The sequence below is a fragment of the Grampus griseus genome, assembly GCF_964374135.1.
Source record: "Grampus griseus genome assembly, chromosome: 7".
Lineage (NCBI taxonomy): Eukaryota > Metazoa > Chordata > Mammalia > Artiodactyla > Delphinidae > Grampus > Grampus griseus.
This window is the reverse complement of record NC_139001.1, coordinates 62,161,021-62,172,815: the sequence shown is the minus strand read 5'-3', so window position 1 is coordinate 62,172,815 and position 11,795 is coordinate 62,161,021.

The following is an 11,795-nucleotide window of genomic DNA, read 5'->3' as shown; positions in this document are numbered from 1 at the left end:
AAGAAACTGTCAAACTGTTTTCCAGAGTGGCTATAACATTTTACATTCCCACCAGTAATATATGAATGATCCAGTTTCTCTGCATCCTAGCCAGCATTTGGTGTTACTACTATTTTTAATTTTAGCTATTACGATAGACATGTGGTGATATCTCATTGTGGTTTTAATTTCCACTTCCTTAATGGCTAATAATGTTGAACATTTTTTTCATGTACTTTGCCATCTGTATATCCATTTTGGTGAAATATCTGTTCATTTCTTTTGCTCATTTTCTAGTTGAATTGTTTGGTGTGTTTTTGTTTTGTTTTGTTTTTTAATGTTATGTTTTGGGATTTCTTTATATATTCTAGATACTAGACCTTTGTCAGATATGTGGTTTCCAAGTATTTCTCTCAGTTTGCAGCTTGTCTTTTAACTTCTTAGAATCTTTTGGAAAACAAAAGTTTTAAATTTTGGTGAGGTCCAATTTATCAAGTTTTCTTTTCATATATAGTGATTTTTTAGAAAATTAATTAACTAATTAATTTTTGGCTGCCTTGGGTCTTCATTGCTGCGTGCGGGCTTTCTCTAGTTGTGGTGAGCAAGGGCTACTCTTCATTGCAGTGCGAGGGCTACTCTTCATTGCGGTGTGCGGGCTTCTCATTGCAGTGGCTTCTCTTGTTGCGGAGCACGGGCTTTAGGCACGTGGGCTTCAGTAGTTGTGGTTCACAGGCTCTAGAGCGCAGGCTCAGTAGTTGTGGGCTTAATTGCTCCACAGCATGTGGGATCTTTCCGGACCAGGGATCAAACCCATGTCCCCTGCATTTTCAGGTCGATTCTTAACCACTGTGCCACCAGGGAAGTCCTTCACATATACTGCTTTTGATGTCAAGCCTAAGAACTCTTTGTCTAATCTCAGAACTAAAAAAGATTTACAGCTATGTTTTTATTTCTTGGTAAAGGTTTTATAATTTTCCATTTTTTATTTAATCCATTTCGAGGTATCTTTTTGTACAAAGTGTCATGTTTAGGTAGAGGATTTTGTTCCCTTCCCTATGAATGTCCATTTGCTTCAGCACCATTTGTTTAAAGGGCTATACTTTCTCCATTATTGTTTTTGCACCTTTGTGAAAATTCATTTCAGTGTATTTGTTTGGGTCAATTTCCGGATTTTCTAGTCTGTTCCATTGTTCCGTGTATTCGTACATCCTCCAATACCACACGGTCTTGATTACTGAAGCTATATAATACACCTTGAAATTGGGTAGGCTGATTCTTCCCACTTTCTTCTTCTTTTTTAAAAAAATTTTTAATGATTTTTTTGATGTGGGCCATTTTTTGAAAGTCTTTATTGAATTTGTTACAATATTGCTTCTGTTTTGTGTTTTGTTTTATTGGCTGTGAGGCATGTGGGATCCTAGCTCGCTAACCAGGGATCGAACCCACACCCCCTGCATTGAAAGGCGAAGTATCAACCACTGGACTTCCAGAGAAGTCCTTATTTTTCTTTTTATAAAGTATTTTAGCTATTCTAATTCCTTTGCCTTTCCATATAGATTTTATTTTATTTTTTAATAGTTAATTAATTAATTGGTTATTCCAGGTCTCAGTTGCGGCTCACGGGCTCCTTAGTTCCAGCTTGCTGGCTCCTTAGTTGTGGCTCCAGGGCTCCTTAGTTGTGCACGCCGTCTCCTTAGCTCTGGCATGTGAACTCTCGGTTGCGGCATGCATGTGGGATCTAGTTCCCCAACCAGGGATTGAACCCAGACCCCCTGCACTGGGACCGTGGAATCCCAACCTCTGCACCACCAGGGAAGTCCCTCCATATAGATTTTAGAGTAGTATTGTCTATATTACAGAAAATGTTCTTGGTATTTTAATAGGAATTAGGTTAAATCTGCATTTCAGTTTGTGAAGAATTGCTATGTTAACAACATTGAATCTTCCAGTCCATGAACACAGTCTCTTTTCATTTATTTAAGCCTTTGATTTATTTCATCAGTGTTCTGTAGTTTTCTGCATATGTATTCTACATATTTTGTTAGACGTACACCTAAGTATTTAATTTTTATTTTGCACAAGTGTAAGTGGTATTGCATCTAAAATTTTGTTGTCCGTGTGTTCGTTGCTGATATATAGAAATATAGGGTTGGCCAAAGGGTTCGGTTTTTTTTCTATAAGATGGCGCTAGTATCTCTTAGTTGTCTTTAACTTCATTCAAAGTTTTGTTTTTGAATTTTGTTAGATTGCATTGTGACAGCTGTCATATCAGCATGCATTTTTAAAAAAACTTATCAAAATTGGTGAGTTTTTGTGTAGCCATTTTAATATTGAAGATGGAAGAAAAAAAGCAACATTTTCGGCATATTATGCTTTATTAATTCAAGAGAGGTAAAAACGCAACTAAAACACAAAAAAAGATGTGTGCAGTGTTTGGAGAAGGTGCTGTGACTGAATGTGTCAAAAGTGGTTTGCCAAGTTTCATGCTGGAGATTTCTCACTGGATGATGCTACACGGTCGGGTAGACTAGTTGAAGTTGATAGCGATCAAATCGAGACATTAATTGAGAACTATCAACGTTACACCACAGAGATAGCCGACATACTCAAAATATCCAAATCAAGAGTTGAAAATCCTTTGCACTAGCTTGGTTATGTTAATCGCTTTGATGCTTGGGTTCCACATAAGCGAAAAAACCTTCTTGACTGTATTTCCGCATGCGAGTCTCTACTTAAACGTAACGAAAATGTTACGTTTTTAAAACAAATTGTGACGGGTGATGAAAAGTAGGTACTGTACAATAATGTGGAACAGAAGAGATCATGGGGCAAGGAAAATGATCCACCACCAACCACACCAAAGGTCGGTCTTCATCCAAAGAAGGTGAAGTTGTATATATGGTGGGATTGGAAGGGAGTCCTCTATTTTGAGCTCCTTCCGGAAAACCAAACGATTAATTCCAACAAGTACTGCTCCCAGTTAGACCAACTGGGAGCAGCACTAGACGAAAAACATCCAGAATTACAGAAAACGCATAATCTTCTATCAGGATAATGCAAGACTGCATGTTTGTTTGATGACCACGCAAAAACTATTACAGCTTGTCTGGGAAGTTCTCATTCATCCGCCGTTTATTTTTTTTCTTTATTTCTTTTTCTTTCCTTTATTTTTTTTTCCTTTTTTCTTTATTTTTTAAAATTTCTGAGATATACATTTTAAAGTAATAACTAGAATTATGACTTATAACATTATACCAGAACATATAAGATCTTTAGAAATTTCATGTAATGTCTGAAACATTTATATTAACATATTTCCATACAAATAACCCAAAGAAAGTTTAGTTGTCTTTTGTTTGTTTGTTTGTTTTTTATACTGCAGGTTCTTATTAGTCATAAATTTTATACACATCAGTGTATACATGTCAGTCCCAATCGCCCAATTCAGCACACCACCATCCCCACCCCACCGCGGTTTTCCCCCCTTGGTGTCCGTATGCTTTCTCTACATCTGTGTCTCAACTTCTGCCCTGCAAACCAGTTCATCTGTACCATTTTTCTAGGTTCCACATACATGCGTTAATATACGATATTTGTTTTTCTCTTTCTGACTTACTTCACTCTGTATGACAGTCTCTAGATCCATCCATGTCTCAACAAATGACTCAATTGCGTTCCTTTTTATGGCTGAGTAATATTCCATTGTATATATGTACCACAACTTCTTTATCCATTCATCTGTCAATGGGCATTTAGGTTGCTTCCATGACCTGGCAATTGTAAATAGTGCTGCAATGAACATTGGGGTGCATGTGTCTTTTTGAATTATGGTTTTCTCTGGGTATATGCCCAGTAGTGGGATTGCTGGATCATATGGTAATTCTATTTTTAGTTTTTTAAGGAACCTCCATGCTGTTCTCCATAGTGGCTGTATCAATTTACATTCCCACCAACAGTGCAAGAGGGTTCCTTTTTCTCCACACCCTCTCCAGCATTTGTTGTTTGTAGAATTTCTGATGATGCCCATTCTAACTGGTGTGAGGTGATACCTCATTGTAGTTTTGATTTGCATTTCTCTAATAACTAGTGATGTTGAGCAGCTTTTCGTGTGCTTCTTGGCCATCTGTATGTCTTCTTTGGAGAAATGTCTATTTAGATCTTCTGCCCATTTTTGGATTGGGTTGTTTGTTTCTTTAATATTGAGCTGCATGAGCTGTTTATATATTTTGGAGATTAATCCTTTATCCGTTGATTCATTTGCAAATATTTTCTCCCATTCTGAGGGTTGTCTTTTCCTCTTATTTATGGTTTCCTTTGCTGTGGAAAAGCTTTGAAGTTTCATTAGGTCCCATTTGGTTATTTTTTTTTTTTTTGCCATACGCGGGCCTTTCACTGCTGTGGCCTCTCCCGTTGCGGATCACAGGCTCCGGACGCGCAGGCTCAACGGCCATGGCTCACGGGCCCAGCCGCTCCGCGGCATGTGGGATCTTCCCGGACCAGGGCACGAAACCGTGTCCCCTGCATCCTCAGGCGGACTCTCAACCACTGCGCCACCAGGGAAGCCCCCATTTGGTTATTTTTGTTTTTATTTCCATTTCTCTAAGAGGTGGATCAAAAAAGATCTTGCTGTGGGCTTCCCTGGTGGCACAGTGGTTGAGAGTCCGCCTGCTGATGCAGGGGACATGGGTTCGTGCCCCGGGCCGGGAGGATCCCACATGCCGCCGAGCGGCTGGGCCCGTGAGCCATGGCTGCTGAGCCTGCGCATCTGGAGCCTGTGCTCTGCAACGGGAGAGGCCACAGCAGTGAGAGTCCCACGTATCGCAAAAAAAAAAAGGTCTTGCTGTGATTTATGTCAAAGAGTGTTCTTCCTATGTTTTCCTCTAAGAGTTTTATAGTGTCCGGTCTTACATTTAGGCCTCGAATCCATTTTGAGTTTATTTTTGTGTATGGTGTTAGGGAGTGTTCTAATTTCATTCTTTTACATGTAGCTGTCCAGTTTTCCCAGCACCACTTATTGAAGAGACTGTCTTTTCTCCATTGTATATCTTTGCGTCCTTTGTCATAGATTAGTTGACCATAGGTGCGTGGGTTTATCGCTGGGCTTTCTATCTTGTTCCATTGACCTATGTTTCTGTTTTTGTGCCAGTACCATATTGTTTTAATGACTGTAGCTTTGTAGTACAGTCTGAAGTCAGGGAGTCTGATTCCCCCAGCTCTGTTTTTTCTCCTCAAGACTGCTTTGGCTATTCGGGGTCTTTTGTGTCTCCATACAAATTTTAAGGTGATTTGTTCTAGTTCCATAAAAAATGCCATTGGTAATTTGATAGGGATTGCATTGAATCTGTAGATTGCTTTGGGTAGTATAGTCATTTTCACAATATTGATTCTTCCAATCCAAGAACATGGTATATCTCTCCATCTGTTGGTATCATCTTTAATTTCTTTCATCAGTGTCTTATAGTTTTCTGCATACAGGTCTTTTGTCTCCTTAGGTAGGTTTATTCCTAGGTATTTTATTCTTTTTGTTTCAATGGTAAATGGGAGTGTTTCCATAATTTCTCTTTCAGATTTTTCATCATTAGTATATAGGAATGCAAGAGATTTCTGTGCATTAATTTTGTATCCTACAACTTTACCAAATTCATTGATTAGCTCTAGTAGTTTTCTGGTGGCATTTTTAGGATTCTCTATGTATAGTATCATGTCATCTGCAAACAGTGACAGTACTTCTTCTTTTCCTATTTGTATTCCTTTTTTTTTTTTTCTGTACGTGGGCCTCTCACTGTTGGGGCCTCTCCCATTGCGGAGCACAGGCTCTGGACGTGCAGGCTCAGCGGCCATGGCTCATGAGCCTAGCTGCTCTGCGGCATGTGGGATCCTCCCAACTGGGGCACGAACCCGTGTCCCCTGCACCGGCAGGCGGACTCTCAACCACTGCGCCACCAGGGAAGCCCCCTTTTATTTCTTTTTCTTCTCTGATTGCTGTGGCTAGGACTTCCAAAACTATGTTGAATAATAGTGGTGAGAGTGGACATCCTTGTCTTATTCCTGATCTTAGAGGAAGTGCTGTCAGTTTTTCACCATTGAGAATGATGTTTGCTGTGGGTTTGTCATATATGGCCTTTATTATGTTGAGGTAGTTTCCCTCTATGCCCACTTTCTGGAGAGTTTTTATCATAAATGGGTAAAAACAGTGGTTAGATGCCACGAAGTAAATGGCAATGCCTTAACTGTATGCGTGTTGTTAGGCCCGAAGGCCTCTTCCATCCTTGTCAAGGGGAGTGCTAACCTTCTGTCATTTCATACAACACCATCTGCCATTTTCACCAGACATTGCACCTTCGGATTTCCATTTATTTCGGTCTTTACAAAGTTCTCTTAACAGAAAAAATTTCAGTTCCCTGGGATATTGTAAAAGACACCTGGAACAGTTCTTTGCTCAAAGAGATAAAATGTTTTGGGAAGATGGAGTTATGAAGTTGCCTGAAAAATGGCAGAAGGTAGTGGAACAAAACGGTGAATACGTTGTTCAATAAGTTCTTGGTGACAATGAAAAATGTGGGTTTTATTTTTACTTAAAAACCGAAGGAGGGCTTCCCTGGTGGCGCAGTGGTTCCCCGGTTTGGGAAGATCCCACATGCCGCGGAGAGGCTGGGCCCATGAGCCATGGCCGCTGAGCCTGCGTGTCCGGAGCCTGTGCTCTGCAACAGGAGAGGCCACAACAGTGAGAGGCCCGCGTACCACAAAAAAAAAAAAAAAAAAAAAAACCAAAGGAAATTTTTGGCCGACCCAATATAATAGATTTTTGTGTTTATCTTGTATCCTGCAATCTTACTATACTCACTTGTTCTGGGAACTTTTTGTTTTGTTTTGTTTTGCTTTTGGTAGGTTCCTTGTAATTTTCTATGTAGAAAATCATGTCATCTCTAACTAGGGACAAATTCATTTCTTCCTTTCTCATCTACATGCCTTACATTTCCTTTGCTTGCCTTACTGCACTGACTAGCACTTCTAGTGTTATGTTGAATATGAGTGGTGAGAGTGGACATCTTTTGCCTTACTTCCAGTTCGGGGGGGAGAGCATTCATTCTTTCACCACTAAGTATAGCGTTAGCTGTAGGTTTTTTGTAGATGTTTGTCATCAAGCTGAGGAAGTTCTCCTCTATTCCTTGTTTTCTGAGAGTTTTGATCATGAATGGGTATTAAATTTTATGAAAGGCTTTTTCTACATCAATTGATATGATCATGTGATTTTTTTTTCATCTTTAGCCTTTAATATGGTGGATTACATTGATTGATTTTCAAGTATTGAACCAGACTTGCATTCCTGGATGAAATCCTACTTGGTCAGGATGTAAAATTCTTTTTAGACATTGTTGAATTCTATTTGCTAATATTTTATTAAAGATATTTGCATCTATATTTATGATTACTATTTGTAATTTTCATTTTTTGTACTGGCTTTGTTTGGTTTCAGTAGCAGGGTATTACTAGCTTCATAAAGTGAATGGAGTATGTTCCCTTCTATTACTTTTTCTGGAAGAGATTGCATAGAATTAGTGTTAATTCTTCTTTAACTGTTTGGTAAAATTCTCAAGTGAAACTATCTGGGCCTGGAAATGAGGGAGTGTTAACTTATGGATTTAATTTCCTTATTAGCTATAGCGTTATTCAAATTATCTATCTCGTATTAGGTTGTAGTAATTTCTATTTTTCAAGGAATTGGTTCATTTCATCTAAATTGTGAAATCTATGTTTGTAAAGTTGTTTATTAATATTTCCTTATTATCCTTCAAGAGCTATTATCCTTCAAGAGCTATATCCCATGTTATATTCCTTATTATTGTCAAATGGGGATGGAAGTGTAGTCTCCCTATGTGGTCTCCACTAAAAATGGGGTTGGGAGGAGCAGGGGATGGGGACCTTGGCACAACCTGAGTAAGGTGGAAGTCTAGGCTCCCCACTTGGCCTTTACTAGTGTGGATGTGGCTGGGACCACAGTGTTTTCTGTGGTGTTTGGCTGGAATAGAGTGATTATTGTCTGAAAGTTTTCCTTCTTGATAGACTGCCCCTTTCCCTTTTTGTCTGCATCTATTGGTGTTTATGAATTGCTGGATTCTTCAGCTCCAAATCTGGACTATATGAGACCAAAAGAAAACTCAGGGAACTTACCCACTGTGTTCTTCCTTTGATCTTAGGGCTCTAGCCAGTCTGCTTTTTTCTCTCCCCTTTCAGAGTTTTTTCATGTTTGTTTTATATATAATGTCCAGGGTTTTCAGTTGTACTCAGGGGTGAATAAAGAAAAGTACATCTACTCTCTCTTCCTGGAAGCAGAAATATTATAGGCCATATATGTGTATTTTTAATTGAGGTAAAATTTGTCACTTGAAAGTATAAAATTCAGTGATTTTTAAGTAGATTTACAAGGTTGTATTACCAACAGCACTAATTCTAGAACATTTTCATCATTCCAGAAAGAAGCACCACACCCATTAGTAATACTCCCTATTCCTCCTCTTCCCCTAGCACCTGGCAATCACTAATCTGCTTTCTGTTTCTATGAATTTGCCTGTTCCAAACATTTCATGCAAATGAAGTCATATGCATCCTTTTGTTTCTGGCTTCATCATTTAGCACGTCTTCAAGGTCCATCCATGTTGTAGCATGTATCAGAATTTTGCTCCTTTTTATGTCTGCATAATATTTCATTGTATGGATATACCACTTTTGTGTATCCATTCATCAGTTGATAGACATTTAGGTTGTTTTGACTTTTTGGCTATTATGAATAACACTGCTATGAACATTAATGCACAAGTTTTGACATGAATATGTCTTCAGTTCTCTAGACTATATATCTGGGAGTGGAATTGCTGGGTCATATGTTAATTTTATGTTTAACTTTTTGAGGAACACCGAACTTTTCCACAGTGGCTGCACTGCATTACCTTTCTACAAGCAATGTATGAGGATTCCAATTTTTTCTGTATTGTCAACAACACGTGTTTTCTATTTGTTAAATTATAGCCATCTTAGCAGGTGTGAAGTGGTATTTGCATTTTCCTGATGACTGGTGATATTGAGCTTTTTTTCATATCCTTCTTGGCAATTTGTGTATCTTTTTCAAATAAATGACTATCCAAATCCTTTGCCCATTTAAAAATTGTATTATTAGTGTTTTTATTGTTGAGTTGTAAGAGTTCTTTGCATATTCTGGATACTAGATCCTTACCTGATAGATGGTTTGCAAATATTGTCTCACACTCTGTGGGTTGTGTTTTCCCTTTCCCTTAACATGCAAAAGTTTAAAATTTTGATGATATCGAATCTATTTTTAAGTGTTATTTCTAAGAAACTGTTGCCCAATTCAAGGTATGAAAATTTACACCTATGTGTTCTAAGAGTTTTATAGTTCTAGCTCTTTCATTTAGGTCTTTGATCTTGAGTAGACTTTTTAATATAGTATGATGTAGAGATACACATTTATTCTTTTGTATGTGGATATCCAGTTAACTAAACACAGCTTATTGAAAAGACTCTGTTGTCTTTGAGTGGTCTTGGCATCCTTGTAGAAATCAATTGAACATAGATGTATGAGTTTATTTCTAGACTCCCACTTCTACTTCATGATCTATATGTGTCTCCTTATGTCAATACCACATTGTCTTTATTACTTTAGCTTTGTAGTGAGTTTTGAAATGGGAAGTATTGGTCCTTCAACTTTGTTCTTCCTTTTCAAGATTGTCTCAGCTCTCTGGGTTGCTTGCATTTCCATATGAATATTAAGACAAATTGGTAAATTTCTGCCAAAAACACCCCCAAAACAAAACAGTTGGGACTCTGATAGGAGTTGCAATGAATCTGTAGATCAATTTGGGAGTATTACCATCTTAATAATATTAAATCTTCCAATCTATAAACATGGAATGCCTTTCAATCTTTAAGACTTTCTTTAATTTCTTTTGACAATATTTTATAGTTTTAAGTGTATGTCTTGCACTTTTTGTTAAATTCATTACTAAGTACTTTATCCTTTTTGATGCTATTGTAAATTGAATTGTTTTCTTAATTTTATTTTCAGATCATTCATTGCTAGTGTATAGAAATACAATTGATTTTTGTTATTGGTCCTGCAACTTTTCTGAACTCATTAGCTCTAATTGTGTGTATGTGTATTTCTTAGTATATAATGCTTAGTATATAATTTCTATATATAATGCCCTGTCATCTGCAAATAGAAATAGTTTTACTTCTTTATTTTCAATCTTGATTTCCCCCCCCCTTGTCTAATTACTCTGGGTGGAACCTCTAATACAATATTAATAACAGTGGTGGAAGTAGGCTTTCTTGATCTTAGAGGGAAAACTTTCAGTCTTAAGCACTTCACTATTAAGCATGGTGTTAGCTGTGGGTTTTTCACAGATGCTCTTTTATCAGGTTGAAGAAATTTCTTCAAAGGCAATAGCTCTAATGCACCATTCTGCAAAGTTATATATTTTTTCTCCTGAAATATTGAGGCAGGGGCAAGGGAGGCCTTAAAGTTGAACAGATTCAGGATAGTAGTTTTGACAACAGAAGCATGAGGGTTGAGAGTGTGGGTGGAACTGGCAGGACAATGTTTGTGGTGATGGACCAGGGAGTACGTAGCTAGATGGAGAAAAAAGGGACAAGGAAGGGGATGAAATTGAGGGAGACAGTAATATAGGGGTAAGGACTTAATCAAGTTAATAATAGTTTTTGTTTGTTTGTTTGTTTTTTTAGCTGCAACTAAGCTGCAACCCGTGTCCCCTGCATCGGCAGGCGGACTCTCAACCACTGCGCCACCAGAGAAGCCCAATAATAGTTTTAATGGAAGAAAAGGAGTAAGAGATCTAGAATAATAGAGGTTGAGTTCAAATAAGGGAATATTGAGGTTTAATATTTGTATATAGCACATGGGGCTGGAGACAGGAACAGTGATTGACTGGAAAGAGAATGAGGGATCTTTTTTATTTTTATTTTATTTTATTTTTGGCTGCGTTGGGTCTTTGCTGCTGCACACAGGCTTTCTTTAGTTGCGGTGAGCAGGGGCTACTCTTCGTTGCGGTGCGTGTGCTTCTCGTTGCGGTGGCTTTTCTTGTTGCAGAGCACAGGCTCTAGGCACGTGGGCTCAGTAGTTGTGGCTTGTGGGCTCTAGAGCGCAGGCTCAGTAGTTGTGGCACACGGGCTTCGTTGCTCCACTGCATGTGGGATCTTCCTGGACCAGGACTCTGACCCGTGTCTCCTGCATTGGCAGGTGGATTCTTAACCACTGAGCCATGAGGGAAGCCCAAGGGATCTTTTTTAAGATGATGAAAATGTTCTAAAACTGGATTTTGGTGATGTTTGCACACCTCTTTAAATTTACTTAAAATAATTTGAATGTTTAAAAAAAGTTAGTCACTAAAATGTGGGTACAAAATACATTAGTATGTGAATCACTTCTAAGAAATGACAAAGCTGAGGGTGAGTCCATGAGAATGGGTGGCTGCAGGGGAGTAGACGGAGAAGATCAATGTCCGGTATATTATCTGCACAGACGTTGAACTCTCCATAGTGATGACAAGAACTTGAGATGTAGAAGAAAGCTGCTTTTCTATTGCTGACTCTTTAAAAAAGTATAGGAGCAAGATTGATTTGTACAGGACATTGATAAAGAGGATTAAAGAGTAATTTAAATGGATACCACAAGACTTAACAAGCAAATACTTTCCCCACATCAACAGGAGACCCGTTCGCTTAAAATTTATTTGATGGAATAGTAAAATTTGCCATTGGTTCTATGTAATAGACACTAT